We start from the raw sequence: 14,230 nt of genomic DNA on the forward strand, positions 1-14,230 counted from the left end.
CTCTCCTAATTTCTTTCTTAAGCTCCCTGCTAGCCTTATAATCTTCTAGATCGCTATCATTACCTAGTTTTTTAAACCTTTCATAAGCTCTTCTTCTTGACTAGATTTACAACAGCGTTTGTGCACCACGGTTCCTGTACCCCACCATCCTTTCCCTGTCTCATTGGAACGTACCTCTGCAGCACTCCACACAAATATCCCCTGAACATTTGCCGCATTTCTTCCGTACATTTCTCTGAGAACATCTGTTCCCAACTTATGCTTCCAAGTTTCTGCCTGATAGCCTCATATTTCCCCTTACTCCAATTAAATGCTTTTCTAACTTGTCTGTTCCTATCCCTCCAATGCTCTGGTAAAGGGGATAGAATTGTGATCACTGTTTCCAAAATGCTTTCTCACTGAGAGATCTGACACCTGACCAGGTTCATTTCCCAATACCAGATCAAGTACAGCCTCTCCTCTTGTAGGCTACATATTGTGTCAAGAAACCTTCCTGAATATACCTAACAAACTCCACCCCATCTAAACCCCTCGCTCCAGGGAGATGCCAATTGATATTTGGGAAATTAAAATCTCCCACCACGACAACCCTGTTATTATTACAGCTTTTCAGAATCTGTCTCCCTAACTGCTCCTCGATGTCCCTGTTACTATTGGGTGGTCTATAAAAAAACACCCAGTAGAGTTATTGAGCTCTAATGGAGTTGCAATTGGCAATCACCTCTGACCTGGGCCGACATTTATGTGCCGGGCGGCACCTAATTAATTAACTTGTTTATTTCGGCTTTTTTCTTAACGATGTGCTGGGTGCGTTCCGGCCACCGCTGTACCGCTGCATTCTTCGTGGCCCGGTGGTTGGGGACCACTGCGTATCTAATTTAATTGGTCATTTTGATGCAGCACAAGCTACGCTGAAAATGCAGTTCATGGCCGGGGTGCCACACGCATGCGCACTGGGCAGAAAGAACGGAACTAAAACCCCGCAACCAGAAACAGTCTCTCTTTACAAACAGCTTTGTAGCAAAAGTATTGCTATATTACCATTATCCTAATTAGTATTACTTATTTTTATAATGCTCACATTACAACAGTATTTGTGTATTTATTTTTGATTCTTTTCGGGATCTACTGGGAAAGTCTCAAAGATCGACCGGTTGATCGCGATCGACGGGTTGGCGACCCCGACATTACAAGATCATCTACCTTATTCCATATGCTACATGATTTCAAATATAACACCTTCAGTTCTGTATTCATTACTCTTTTCGATTTTGCTCCCGCATTACACTGCAGCTCATCCCAGTAACAGTAATTTTGCCCTAGCAGTAGCCTGTTATTTCTCACAGTCTCACTACACACCGCAACTACTTGTATACCAACTGTCCCATCTTTAGCCCTATCACCCTGCTTCCTATACTCCTGCTAAATTAGTCTAAATCTTTCCCAACAGCTCTAGCAAATCTATCTGCAAGGATATTGATCCCCCTTGGGTTCCTGTGTAATGATATTTTTGTACAGGTTATACCTTCCTTAAGGTTGTTTTAGCTGGGGTGGGGGCTGTTTGTGGGTTGGTAATGGGGACAACCTCCCACTACCTATTAAATGCTCCCAAGGGTGCACACTTCAAATAGCCTTTGACAGCCAGCTCCAGCTTCTGGCCTCCACATATGGCTTAGCTACTAAATCCAGCAAACCTGCTTCTGCCTGGTGACTTAAAATCATTTGCTTCGGGCAGATGGAGCTCATCTGCTGCGGTTGGTAGCTCATTTAGGGGAAGAAAAACTGATCTCAAACCTTTGCTGCCTGTAGCTATAGCCGCTCATGGGTAAGGCTTTGGGAGTAAACCCTGTGGAAAACTCCAGAGCTGGAGTCCCTGAGTTCAACGCTGACTGGCAACTCTTGTGACACTGCTGGTGCCAAACTGTACCTGTTTCTGCCATTCCTTTGGGTTCATCAGATGTGTGGAGAAGGAGCTTGCTCTGTGGGCAAAGCTTGTTCTCCATATTTACTGCCCAGGTTTGTGTATCTAGACAGCTAGGATGCAATATCCATGTTGACCCTGACCAACGGAGGCCCAAAAATATACCTTCCCCAGAAGAGATCCTAATGATCCAGAAATCTGAAGGCCTGCCCCCTGCACCAGTTCCTCAGCCTTGCATTCATATGCCACATCATCTTATTCCTACCCTCAATGGCACATGGTGCAGGTAGTAATGCAGAGATTACTACCCTGGAGGCAACCTTCCCTCTAAGGAATGCGTGTGTGCATGTGCACACATCTTTTGCTACTTGCGCTCAAAGGAATTGAACAAAGAATTTGCATCATGATGGACTTTAGGATCTGGGAGAGCTGGGCAGCTCAGGAACTGCCGCTCGTGGCTGCTGCTGAGCCCTGACTCAGGAGAAGTCAGTGTAAATATAAATTTGTGAAGAGTGAAATAGACATGATTTAAGAACTATCGATCCATTCATTTTAATGTGTTAACAGCATCCGTCAACAGAACAGAAATACTTCGGATTCAGCAGTAACTGCGAGTGGCAGTTCCTGAGCTCCCTGGTCCTAAAGTTCATTCTCACGATGCAAATTCGTTGTGCAATTCCTTTATGCGCTAGAAGCAAAAGATGTATGTGCAGCAAACACCTTAGAGGGACCATTGACTGGAGGTTCTGTTTTTATAGCTTTCAACCTAACTCCTTGTGTTCTCTCTTCAGGACTTGCTTTCTTTTCCTACCTATGACATTGGTAGCAATACGTACCATGACTTTTGGCTGCTTACTTTCCCTCTTTAGAATGCTGTGGACCAAATCTGAGACATCCCAGATGCTGGCACCTGGGAGGTAACATACCGTCTGGGTGTCTCTTTCATGTTCACTGAATCTCATTTCTATTCCTCTGGCGATGAAATCCACTATCACTGCTGTGGCCCTCTTTTCCACCCCTTTCTGAGTCACAGAGGCAGCCTCAGTGACACGAGACCTGATTGCTGTAGCTTTCCTTTGCTAGGACAGTCCCCTAACAATATCCAAAGTGGTATACTTGTTCTTGAGGGGAATGGCCACAGGGCTTTTCTGCATTTGTTGGTTGTCTCCTTTCCCCCTCCTGATGGATACCCGGTTACTTGTATCCTACACCTTGGATGTAACTACCTCGAAGAGTTTCGGCCCGAAACATCGACTGTACTCTTTTCCTAGGTGCTGCCTTGCCTGCTGAGTTCTAGCATTTTGTGTGTGTTGCTCCTTATATGTCCTATCAATCAACTCCTCAGGCTCCTGAATGATCCAAAGTTTATCCATTTCGACCTCTATTTCCTTAATAAGGTCTGAAAGAAGCTGTAGTTGGAAGCACTTCTTAGGTATCGCCTTCAGGGACACTGGAGGTTTCCCTGCCTTCTCATATCCTGCAAGAGGAGCATTGCACTATCCTGCCTGGCATCCCCACTGCTCTAGCTCTGCAGTAAGAAGGAAAGAACAAAAAATAAACAGAAAAATCCACTTATAGCCTTCGCCTCCCTTCTGCCAAAGCCTGAGCTCCCCACTCTAACATTGGCCCACTCAGGCAATGGCTGCTTGCACAGTGGCTGCTCCACTTAAACCTAACTTTTTTTATGAGACCTTGCCAAGTGCCTAATTATACACAATCCCCAGTTTCCTTGGGAACTGTGGGACATAGAATGATCCAACTTTCCCCGCTTGCTTCTTTCGAGCTCTCTCTCCTGTGACACCATCTGACATCTTGAAAACTGTGACACACTAATACAAGGGGCATCATTTTAAGGTGATTGGAGGAAGGAGATGTCAGAGGTAAGTTGTTTACATAGAGAGTGGTGGGTGCATGAAATGCATTGCTAGGGCTGGTGGTAGGGGCAGATACATTAAGGGCATTTTAGGAGCTCAGATAGATAGATGGTGGAAAAATAGAGGGCTATGTAGGAGGGAAAGGTAAGGTTGACCTTAGAGTAGATTAAAAGTTTGGCACAACATCATGGGCCAAAGAACCTATACTGTGCTGTAATGTTCTATAAATGTCAGGATGTAATTACCAGATATCATTGTCAACAAAAGAACCAGATCACAGGACACAAGGAGCAGAAGAAGGCCATTCGGCCCATCGAGTCTGCTCTGCCACTCCACCATGAGCTAAACTATTCTCCCATCTAGTTCCAATTTCCAGCTTTTTCCCATATCCCTTGATACCCTGACTAATTAGATACCTGTCAATCTCCTCCTTAAACACCCTCAATGATCGGGCATCCACAGCTGTATGTGGCAATGAATTCCATAAATCCACGACCCTCTGGCTAAAAAAATTTCTCCTCATCTCTGTTTTAAATGGGTACCCTCTAATTCTAAGACAGTGGCCTCTTGTCTTGGACTCACCCACCAAGGGAAACAGCCTTTCCACATCTACTCTGTCCAACCCTTTCAACATTCGAAATGTTTCTATGAGGTCCCCTCTCATTCTTCTATACTCTAATGAATACAGTCCAAGAGCCGACAAATGTTCCTCATATGTTAGCTACTGCATTCCAGAAATCATCCTCGTAAATCTTCTCTGAACTCTCTCCAACATCAGAACATCCCTTCTAAGATAGGGGGCCCAAAACTGCACACAATATTCCAAATGAGGTCTCACCAGTGCCCCACAGAGCCTCATCAACACCTCCTTACTCTTACACACTACTCCTCTTGAGATGATGCAAAGAGAACACAAAAAGTTCAACATTAAAAGTAAATTTATTATCAAAGTACATGTATGTCTATATGCAACCCTGAGATTTATTTTCTTGTGGCATTCACAGTAAATACAAATGAAACAATAGAATCAAAGAAGAAACGCATACAACGTGATGGACAAGCAGCCAATGTATAAAAAAAAATAAATTGTGCAAATACAAGAAAAAAATAAGTGAGCAATAAATATAGAGGACATGAGATGAAGAGTGAGTGCTTACGTTGTAGAACAGTACACTGTTGGCGTGAGTGAAGTTATCCCCACAGGTTCAAGATAGTTAAAGTGTAATCACTGCTTCTGAACCTGGTGATGTGGGTCTTGAGGCTTCTGTACATCCTTCCTGATGGCAGCAGCAAGAAGAGAGCATGGCCTGGATTGTGTGGGTCCTTGATGGATGCTGCTTTCCAGTAATAGTGCTCCTTGTAGATGTGCTCGATAGTGGGGAGTGCTTTAACCATGATGGACTGGGCTCTATCCATAATCTTTTTATGTAGGCTTTTCTGTTCAAGGGCATTGTGTTTTTGTACCAGGCCAAATGCAACCAGTACACTCTCCACCACACATCTGTAGAAGTTTGTCAAGGTTATAGATGACATGCTGAATCATCGCAAACTTCTAAGAAAGTAGAGACACATCTGTGCTCGTACTTGAGCATGAGGAAGGGTCAACTGCTAACATAAATAGGAATCCAAAATTTTTCTGTTGTAGTAATTTAGTAGTATATTAATGGAGGTATATTTAATGTCTGAGAAATGTATACAATATACATCCTGAAATTCTTTTCTTCACAAACATCCACAAAAACAGAGGAGTGCCCCAAAGAATGAATGACAGTTACATATTAGAACCCCAAAGCCTCTCCTCCACTCCATCCTCCCATGCACAAGCAGCAGTAAGGCAACAACCCCCACCAGCGGAAAAGCATCAGTGCCCTCCACCGAGCACTCAAGTGTGCAATAAGCATCAATAAAGACACAGACTACACGTTCACCTGGTAATTCGACATGTCACAAGCTCTCTCTCCCTAATAAGGGAAAAAGAGGTGTTCCCATTTCATAGTGACAGAGGACACATAAACAAACAACTCGCTGATTTATGATGTTAAAAGTCTGTTGTGTTAGTTTTTCAGAGCTCTGTGCCCAGAGAGTCAGCCCCAGAAAGGCACAGCTCTCTGGACGCACAACCCCTGGCAGCTAACCCACTGCTCCTGATGATCCATGTTCTCCCACGATGCCTCAGTCAGGGGCACCAGCCTAGAATCAGCGCATCTCTGGAGCCATGAAAATCCAGAACCCTGAAGGCGTGCTAGTCTTCCAGGCTGCGTCCTTGGGACATCAAAAAGCAGCCAGTTGTGAGGCCTTGAGAGTGGATCCCATTCCCGCAAAGAACCAAAGTCAGACTGTAACTTCAGGTCAGGGTCTTCAAAAGAACCTTGAAAAGGAGAAAAAGATATATCAAAAGTAGAGATAGAGCTGTTTCCGAAGAGTCAAGCAAAGGAATCGCCGTTTGGCGCCAGCTTGACTTTGCTCCACCCCTCCGGATATTTGGTGGCAGTTACCGTAAGTGCAAATAAGCTCAATAGAATAAAAGAAGAAATGCACATCTTCAGTGGTGCTAGAAAGTTTGTGAACCCTACTGAACCCTACTTTCTCTATTTCATCATAAGTATGACCTAAAATTTGATCAGATCTTCACATAAGTCCTAAAACTAGATAAAGACAATCCAATTAAATAAATAACGTGAAAACATTATACTTGTTCATTTATTTATTGAGAAAAATGATCCAATATTACATATATTTGTTGGAAAAATATGTGAACCTTAAGGGTAATGCCTTCTACGAAAGCTGTTTGGAGTCAGGTATTCCAATCAATGAGGTGAGATTGGAGGTGTGGATTGTAGAGGTGCCCTGCCCTATTATAAAAGACGCACAAAGCCAGGTTACTGACACAGCCTGCTCTTCTCAAGAAAGATCTGTTTATGTGTACCATGCCTCAATCAAGACAATTCTCAGAGAAACTTAGAAAAAGAATTGTAGAGGTGCATGAAGCTGGAAAAGGCAAAAAAAAAAAAGCATTTCTTAAGAACATAAATAGAAGCAGGAGTAGACCATCTGGCCCTTCAAGCCTGTTCTGCCATTCAATAAGATCATGGTTGATCTGGCCATGGACTTATCTGCACTTACCTGCCTTTTCCCCATAACCCTTAATTCCCCTGAGTGTTCATCAGTCCACAGTAAGAGAAATTGCCTATAAATAGAGGAAACTCAGTACTGATGCTACTCTCGCTGCGAGTGGGGCATCCTGTAAAGATCACACCAAGAGCACAACGTGCATTACTGATGGAAGTGAAAAACAACCAAAGGGTAACACCAAAAGACCTGCAGAAATCTCTAGAACTTGCTAAAGTCTGTGTTGATAGAAGGACACGGAGAAAGCCACTGCTCTCCAAAAAAAATTGCTGCGCGTCTCAAGTTTGCAAAAGACCACCTGGGTGTTCTACTATACTTCTGGGACAATATTCTGTGGACAGATGAGACAAAAGTTGAACTTTTTGGCAGAAATGCACTTTGCTGTGTTTGGAGGAAAAAGGGCACTGCACACCAACACCAAAACCTCATCCCAACTGTGAAGCACAGTGGAAGGAGCATCATGGTTTGGGGCTGCTTTGCTGCCTCAGGGCCTGGACAACTTGCCTGGACCTGGACAAATTGAGGGAGCAATGAATTCAAAATTGTATCAAGGCATTTTATAGGAGAATGTCAGGGTAGCTGTCCGTCACCTGAAGCTTAATAGAAGTTGGATAATGCAACAAGACAATGATCCGAAAGACAAGAGTAAATCAACAATAAAATGGTTTAAAAAGAAGAAAATTTGTGTTAAAGTCCTGACCTTAATTGTATAGAAATTTTGTGGAAGGACCTGCTTCCTTGCACACCCACCAATATCCCCAAATTTGAAGCAGTTTTGTAAGGAGGAGTGTCCTAAAATTCCTCCAAGCCGATGTGTAGGACTGATCAACAGTTACCGAAACGTTTGGTTGACATTATTGCTGTACAAGGGGGTCACACCAGTTACTGAAAGCAAATGTTTACATACTTTTCCCAACAAATTCATGTAATATTGGATCATTTTTCTCAATAAATAAATGAACAAGTATAAGATAGCGCTGGCAAATGGGTGCCACAGCTTACTGACAGATTGAAAAGCAGGAGACTCGACTAAAAACATTACTTATAACATCTTTTCTGAAGCAAATTGTGGTAAACTTTTGCGGCAGACTGTGAGGAAGCAGGCGGAGGTGAGGTTGGTTTGGGGGATGAGCCATGCTGGGGAATTGCAAGGCACAATGTTTTTTGAGCTGGGGTCCCACACAGAGTTGGTGGTATCGCTGCTGGAGATGGAGTGAGTGATTTGAAGACGAGTTTCGATGCCAGTCCAGCTAACCAGGGTGGTGTGAGATTGGCTTGTTCCAAGTGCCAAGCAGATTTGTTGGGATCTAGAGTGACTTCTGGCTGTGCAGCCCAAGCATATTGTGGTGTCAGGATCCGGGTCCTAGAGCAAGGACAATTTAAATACCGTCACAGATAGACTGGAATCCCGAGTGTCAGGACTGTAGGTGAGGGTCAGGCTGATTTCATTCGCTGTCCTGTGGATGTTCACTCTGCGGCACCAAGGCTGTGAACTGATCTGGTTGTTCTCTGTTTTTGCCCCGCTGGTGTGATGATCTGGGACGAAGCTTGGGTTTACTCCGGCTGCCCTGGGAGCGCATCTAGGCCTCAGTCTGGTTCAGAGTGCTGTTGGCTTGCTTGTACTGTTTGCATGATTTGTGTTTTTGTCTCTCTCTTTCCAGTGGTATTTGGTCTTTTTTTAAATAGTTTTTTTTTCTGGTTTCCTGCTTTGTGGTTGCCTGTAAGCAGACAAATTTCAAGGTGTATAATTTATATATTCTTTGATAATAAATATGCTTTGAACCTTTTAAGCAACCATATGAGTATATTGCAGACACATGAGACTGCAGATATTGCAGTTTGGAGCAAAATACAACCTGTTGCAGGAATTCAGAGGTTTGAAGAGCAAGAATGGTGAGACCTCTCAACATTTCGGGCTGAGAGTGGATAAAATAGAATTTAATAAAATAGCTAAGTATTGCATGGGGAGCAACACCCAGGGGTGCAGTGCCAATTTTTTAGGTGCAGGAGCTATACGAGGGGTGATTGATAAGTTCGTGGCCTAACGTTATATAGCTTTCATTACATGCACGTGCAGTTCAACTCTGCGTGATTATGCAGAAAGTTTGAAGTTAATAATTTTTGTGCTATTTCTGTTGCAGATAAGTGAAAATTGCTTGTTTTTCCAAAATTGACTCCTTCCACCTTAGGCCTGGAACTTATCAATCACCCCCCGTATGTCACACCCAATTTTTGTATTTGCTCATTTCATGTACTGGGCAACTTCTTTGCCCCATTCATGTAATGAGCAGGTACACAAATTGGGTGTGACATATGTATGTGTGTGTGTGTGTGTGTGTGTGTGTGTATGTATGTATGTATATGAATAGGGCTTCTTATAATGTCAAGCACTCAACCAAGATGAAAGAAATATATGAATTCTAGAGCGCCGCAGAAATATAGTGATAGTTAAGACATTAACAAGATTATAGCCTATCACTACATTTCAGTGTATAACTTGTACAATAAAACATAATACTTAATTTAATAATATGACAAAGTATTGCATGGCTGCACTCACTAATTATCATAAAATATAATTATCAAGCAAGTCAAGAAAAAGACGGTAAAAAATGTATTTCACCAATTTAGAAGTAATTACCTACTTACCAAATGCCACCAATGAGAAGTTTCACAGTAATTTTCACAAAGGGTCAGGCGTACTGTGTGTTCGGGGGTCTGAAGCAACTCTTGTCCTGGTGTCATCTGCTGATCTGTGGTACCGCAGCCATGATGTGACATACAACTCAGGATTCCACTGAACTAGAGGAGGTCCATGTAGTTTAACAAACATAAGTGAAAATACATGATCTATGAGAATCCTTGAGCGTGTTGTTGTTATTATCAAGTTCATGTGACTGAATCCTCTCTCACACTCAGCAGTACTAATAGGACTAACTTGTGAAGAGCTCAGTAATGGGCGTAAATCTTGGGGGATGTGGCGTTCACGATCCTCCACATAATCTCTGAAGGCATTTATTACAGAGGAAGAAGAAAGCTTAAACCTCTTACAGAGAGATGATATTGCAGCTTCTCCATAATTAGGCGGTATTTCCACAGGCCAGTTATCTTTATCAAGGACACGCATTTCATTTAGCAGGGATTTATACATACTTTGAGGTTTAGAAGTTTGAGAACCTTTCAGGGATGTTGCTGTGAACATACGGTGCTGCAATTTGTTTATAAAACTAGTAAGAAACTGTAGATAATTAGTGGAGACAATTTTGTCGTTGCTTGTTAAGGTAATTTCTCCAAACTTACCCTTGTCAACTGCCTCTTGAGCTTCTAGAGTTTTTGTACCAGGTTGCTCTTTCAGTCCATGCAGTGATCTTATGCTCCATTGAATCAGTTTGTCTGCATAAACAGTCGTAGTAATGCGTTTCTGTAAACACTCTGACAGTAAACCAAGTTCATGCAAAGTATCATACATTAGAGCTAAGTCCAATAGAAACTGTTCTGAAGAAAGTCTTTCAACAGACCTTCATAGGTTTTCCTGTCAGTCCCAGATCTTGTTTCATCCTTCATTGCTTTTTCAAAATGAAAACACAGTGCTTCATGATTTTGCTACGCTGCTGAAACTGTTGGAAACGAGCTAGCTACCCACCTGGTGCCCAGAACATGGCCTATTTTGCAAATGTGTTATTCTAGTTGAGAGGCACATCCAGACAGTTCCTTTTGATTAGAGGTGATCTACTGTAAACAGAGTATAATTTGTCCATAAATGATTGAAAATGATTTATTCTATGAACTTCTCTTACCGAATCACCTACTGCAAATTCTAATCTGTGATTAAGACAGTGCCAAATTATCACATCAGGGTAATGTTCCTTGACAATTGGAGCAACACCAGATTTGACACCAAGGATTATGCTCGCCCTATCACTAGCAAATGCTACATGGTTCTGTTTCAAGTAAGAGTCATCAAACCCATGGTTATCGAGACAGTTCAATAGATGCTTCGCAATAATTAGATCTAAAAACATAAAATGGGGATCATCTTCCTTATTACTTTCACATTTCAAATAAACTATTAGGGCGGTCTTAATGCTCCGGCTTGTTGATTCATCAATGAGAACAGAAAATTTGCCATTTACCTGCTTGATATGCTGGCAAATTTTCTTTTTCATATTAATGGCTATGTGATTAATTATCTCTGTGGCACTAGTGCTGGAATGCAGTCCAATTCCAATGTCAATACCATTATATTTTTGAAGTTCCAATAAGCCAAAGTGATCAGAGTATGGTCTGTCATTCTGAGCTAAATAATATGCAGGACGAAAAATTGAACAAGTTGCAAAGCATTAATGGTGTCACATAATTTTCCAAGAGCATCTTCACTAGTTATATTTTGAACACTTAGAGCAGCAGTGTGAGCTTTTGATAGTGATCAACGATTTTTTTTCTGAGAGACTTCAAGCGTGTACTTGGATCGGCTCCATAACAGGATACTTGGTACGTCTGCTATTCATTTGACAGCCTCAAACCCTTAGAAGTGAAAAGTGTTAGATTACTTTTGTTTCCAATTGCACATACTTTACACCCAAGTTTATCATCCTTCAAGTCTAACCAAGGATAAGTTTCCTTCTTTATCTTCCACATTTCTTCAGTCCAAACATCCGAACAGGGATACAAGCCTGACTTTGAAGGGCCATTACTTTCAGAACTGCGTTTGGATCCGGTTAGAAAATTTGAACTAGAAGCTGGCGAAACACAGCTTTTGTCACTTTTACTGTTATCAGTCTCTTGTACGTTATTCTTGTTACACTCCTCAGCTTGTTTACGAAAGAAAGAAGTTAACATTGTTTGCTCAGAAGCCATAGGGTTGTTAGTGAGAAAAATTTGCTTTTGTATTAGTGAGTAATCCATGGACCACCATAGATGTAGCCTTGCTAATACGACTGAGTCAGAGCAGACAGCAGGGCCCGCAGCGCTTAGCAGTGTTCCTAAGCAGGTGTTAAAATAATAGAATATCCTCACACGTCGGGTATTACATGGTTAGACCATACAGATCCTGTTGAGTCTTTAAATATATAAAAAGTTAAAGAAGCTTGAATCTTTACATAAATTATTATTGTATCTATACGAATAAAAAATATTGTATTTTGGAAGTGACAAATGTTAACAGGGGAGGAGAGCAACCATTTGGGAGGTTTGGAAATGCGTTTCGTCTCGTTCATTGCCTCATGAAATTATTCCTTTTCCTATCAACACAAGGAGAAAAAGAGCCTTTTTCCAATCAACTAGGCCAAGGGGTTGATCCACTATTAATGATAGTTGAAATGATGTAAAACTAGCTTTTAGCCTAGTAGTGTTTTTTTCCCATTTGGCTTGTAAAAGAAAAACTAAATTCACTTTATCCAGGTGTAGAAGAGGATTTTGGATGATTACCTTGAACATTTCATCAAAATCAGGCCGAAGATGTGCGAGCAGTGAATTTTTCTTTCATTATTTTCGACTTTTAACCTTAAGTTTCGATGTTCATTCCTTGCTTAATATAGCTCCTATCTGGAATCCAATGGTACCAGTTGGGAAGAGTGAAAAAATGCTCACATTTGTGTACAGTTGTCCCTTGGCTGGAGAGGGACTGAGGATCTGTGAAATGGCGGGAGGCTGGGAAAACAACGGGTCGAGCGAGGACGAATTTCACAAATACCTAAATAACAAACAGTCGCAACTCCAGGATTTCACCAAAAACGATCAAATATCCTATTCTAATGTTATTAGTGGTATTTTCCCCACCAGCCACCAACCCCTCTCCCCAACCCCCGCTTCCGTAAAATTCCCTCTATTTAATATGCGGCCGCTGTTCAGTTCCCCGCTTGTTTATTTTGACTTTTTTTTACAGAGGTGCTGGAGCGGCACTCCGGTGAGCTCTGGTAGCACTGTACCTTTGGCAACACCAATCAACAACAAAATTGCATGTTTGATTTCAAGATTCAACCTTGAGACTCGACTTGCCACAGACAGCCACAAAACAAAGAAAAACCATCGAACCCGTTCAAGGAAAAACATCAAATCCCCAACACACAAAAAAAACTGTGCAAATGGGGGGAAGAAGAGCGAAAAACACAGAATATAAAAGACCAACCCCCAAACTCATTGAAAGAGTCCAGACATATTCAGTTTAGCTCAGTTCAGTTCAATCTAGTGCTGTGCTGTTTGTTAACTCAGGGCGCAGATTCAGTCTGCCCTGATCAAAGTCGCATAAAATAGCAATAAAAAAAGGAGCGACCAGAAACACATCATAACGTGGACTACAGAGTCCAATCTACAAACCTCATTGATTCAACCTTGCCCAACACCCTGAACTCCCAGAGCGAGAAGGGGAAGAGAGAGAGAGAGACCATTGGAATGCAGGCACCTTCCTCCTGGAGCAGCAAGTGAGAGGGAGAGAGAGAGACCATTCAAACACATAGACAACGCTGAACACCTGCCTGCTTTCTGCTCTTGTTAGAAACAAAGAAAATCAACAGCACTTTATAGGTCCTTCGGCCCACAATGTTGTGCTGACCATGTAACCTACTGTAGAAGCTGCCTGGAATTTCCCTACCGCATAGCCCTCTATTTTTCTAACCTCCAAGTACCTATCTAAGAGTCTCTTAAAAGACCCTATTGTATCTCCCTCTACCACCTTTGCTGGCAGTGCATTCCACACACCCACCACTTTGTGTGGAAAAACTTACTTTTGACATCCCCAATGTACCTACTTCCAAGCACCTTGAAACTATACCCCCTTGTGTTAGCCATTTCAGCCCTGAGAAAAAGCCTCTGACTATCCACACAATCAATGCCTCTCATCACCTTATACACCTCTATCAGGTCACCTCTCATCCTCCGTCTCTCCAAGGAGAAAAGGCCAAGTTCACTCAACCTATTCTCATAAAGTATGCTCTCCAATCCAGGCAACATCTTTGTAAATCTCCTCTGCACTCTTTCTATCATATCATTGATTTCAGTCTTCCTCGATGCTTTAAATGGTGAGAAATGGAGTTGATCATGGGCTCGCGCCCTGTCTCCAGGCTTCTTGGCCTCAAAACACGCACTTCACCCAAAGCCTCCCTGAGCTCCCATGGAGACAGCAAAGTGCAAGATCTCTCAATTGGCCTGAAAACACACCACCAAAAATACAGACACAGGCTTTAACAGTAGAAGAACCCCATTTAAAAGAGAAAGCAGATATAATAGATGTGAGAGAAGTAGTTTCATGACCGTCTGAAATATGCTGCCCTTGGTCACATTGTTTGCTGGCGCCATCTCAGATAAAGTG

General features: G+C 42.3%; 1 protein-coding gene across 2 annotated transcripts in view; it reads left to right on the forward strand.

Moving 5' to 3' along the window:
* Positions 1-14,230, forward strand: part of xylt2 (xylosyltransferase II) — a 312,882-nt gene that overhangs the window by 20,996 nt on the left and 277,656 nt on the right. The gene's annotated exons all lie outside the window — the stretch shown is intronic.

This window comes from Mobula birostris, chromosome 24, assembly GCF_030028105.1.
Source record: "Mobula birostris isolate sMobBir1 chromosome 24, sMobBir1.hap1, whole genome shotgun sequence".
Classification (NCBI taxonomy): Eukaryota; Metazoa; Chordata; class Chondrichthyes; order Myliobatiformes; family Myliobatidae; genus Mobula; species Mobula birostris.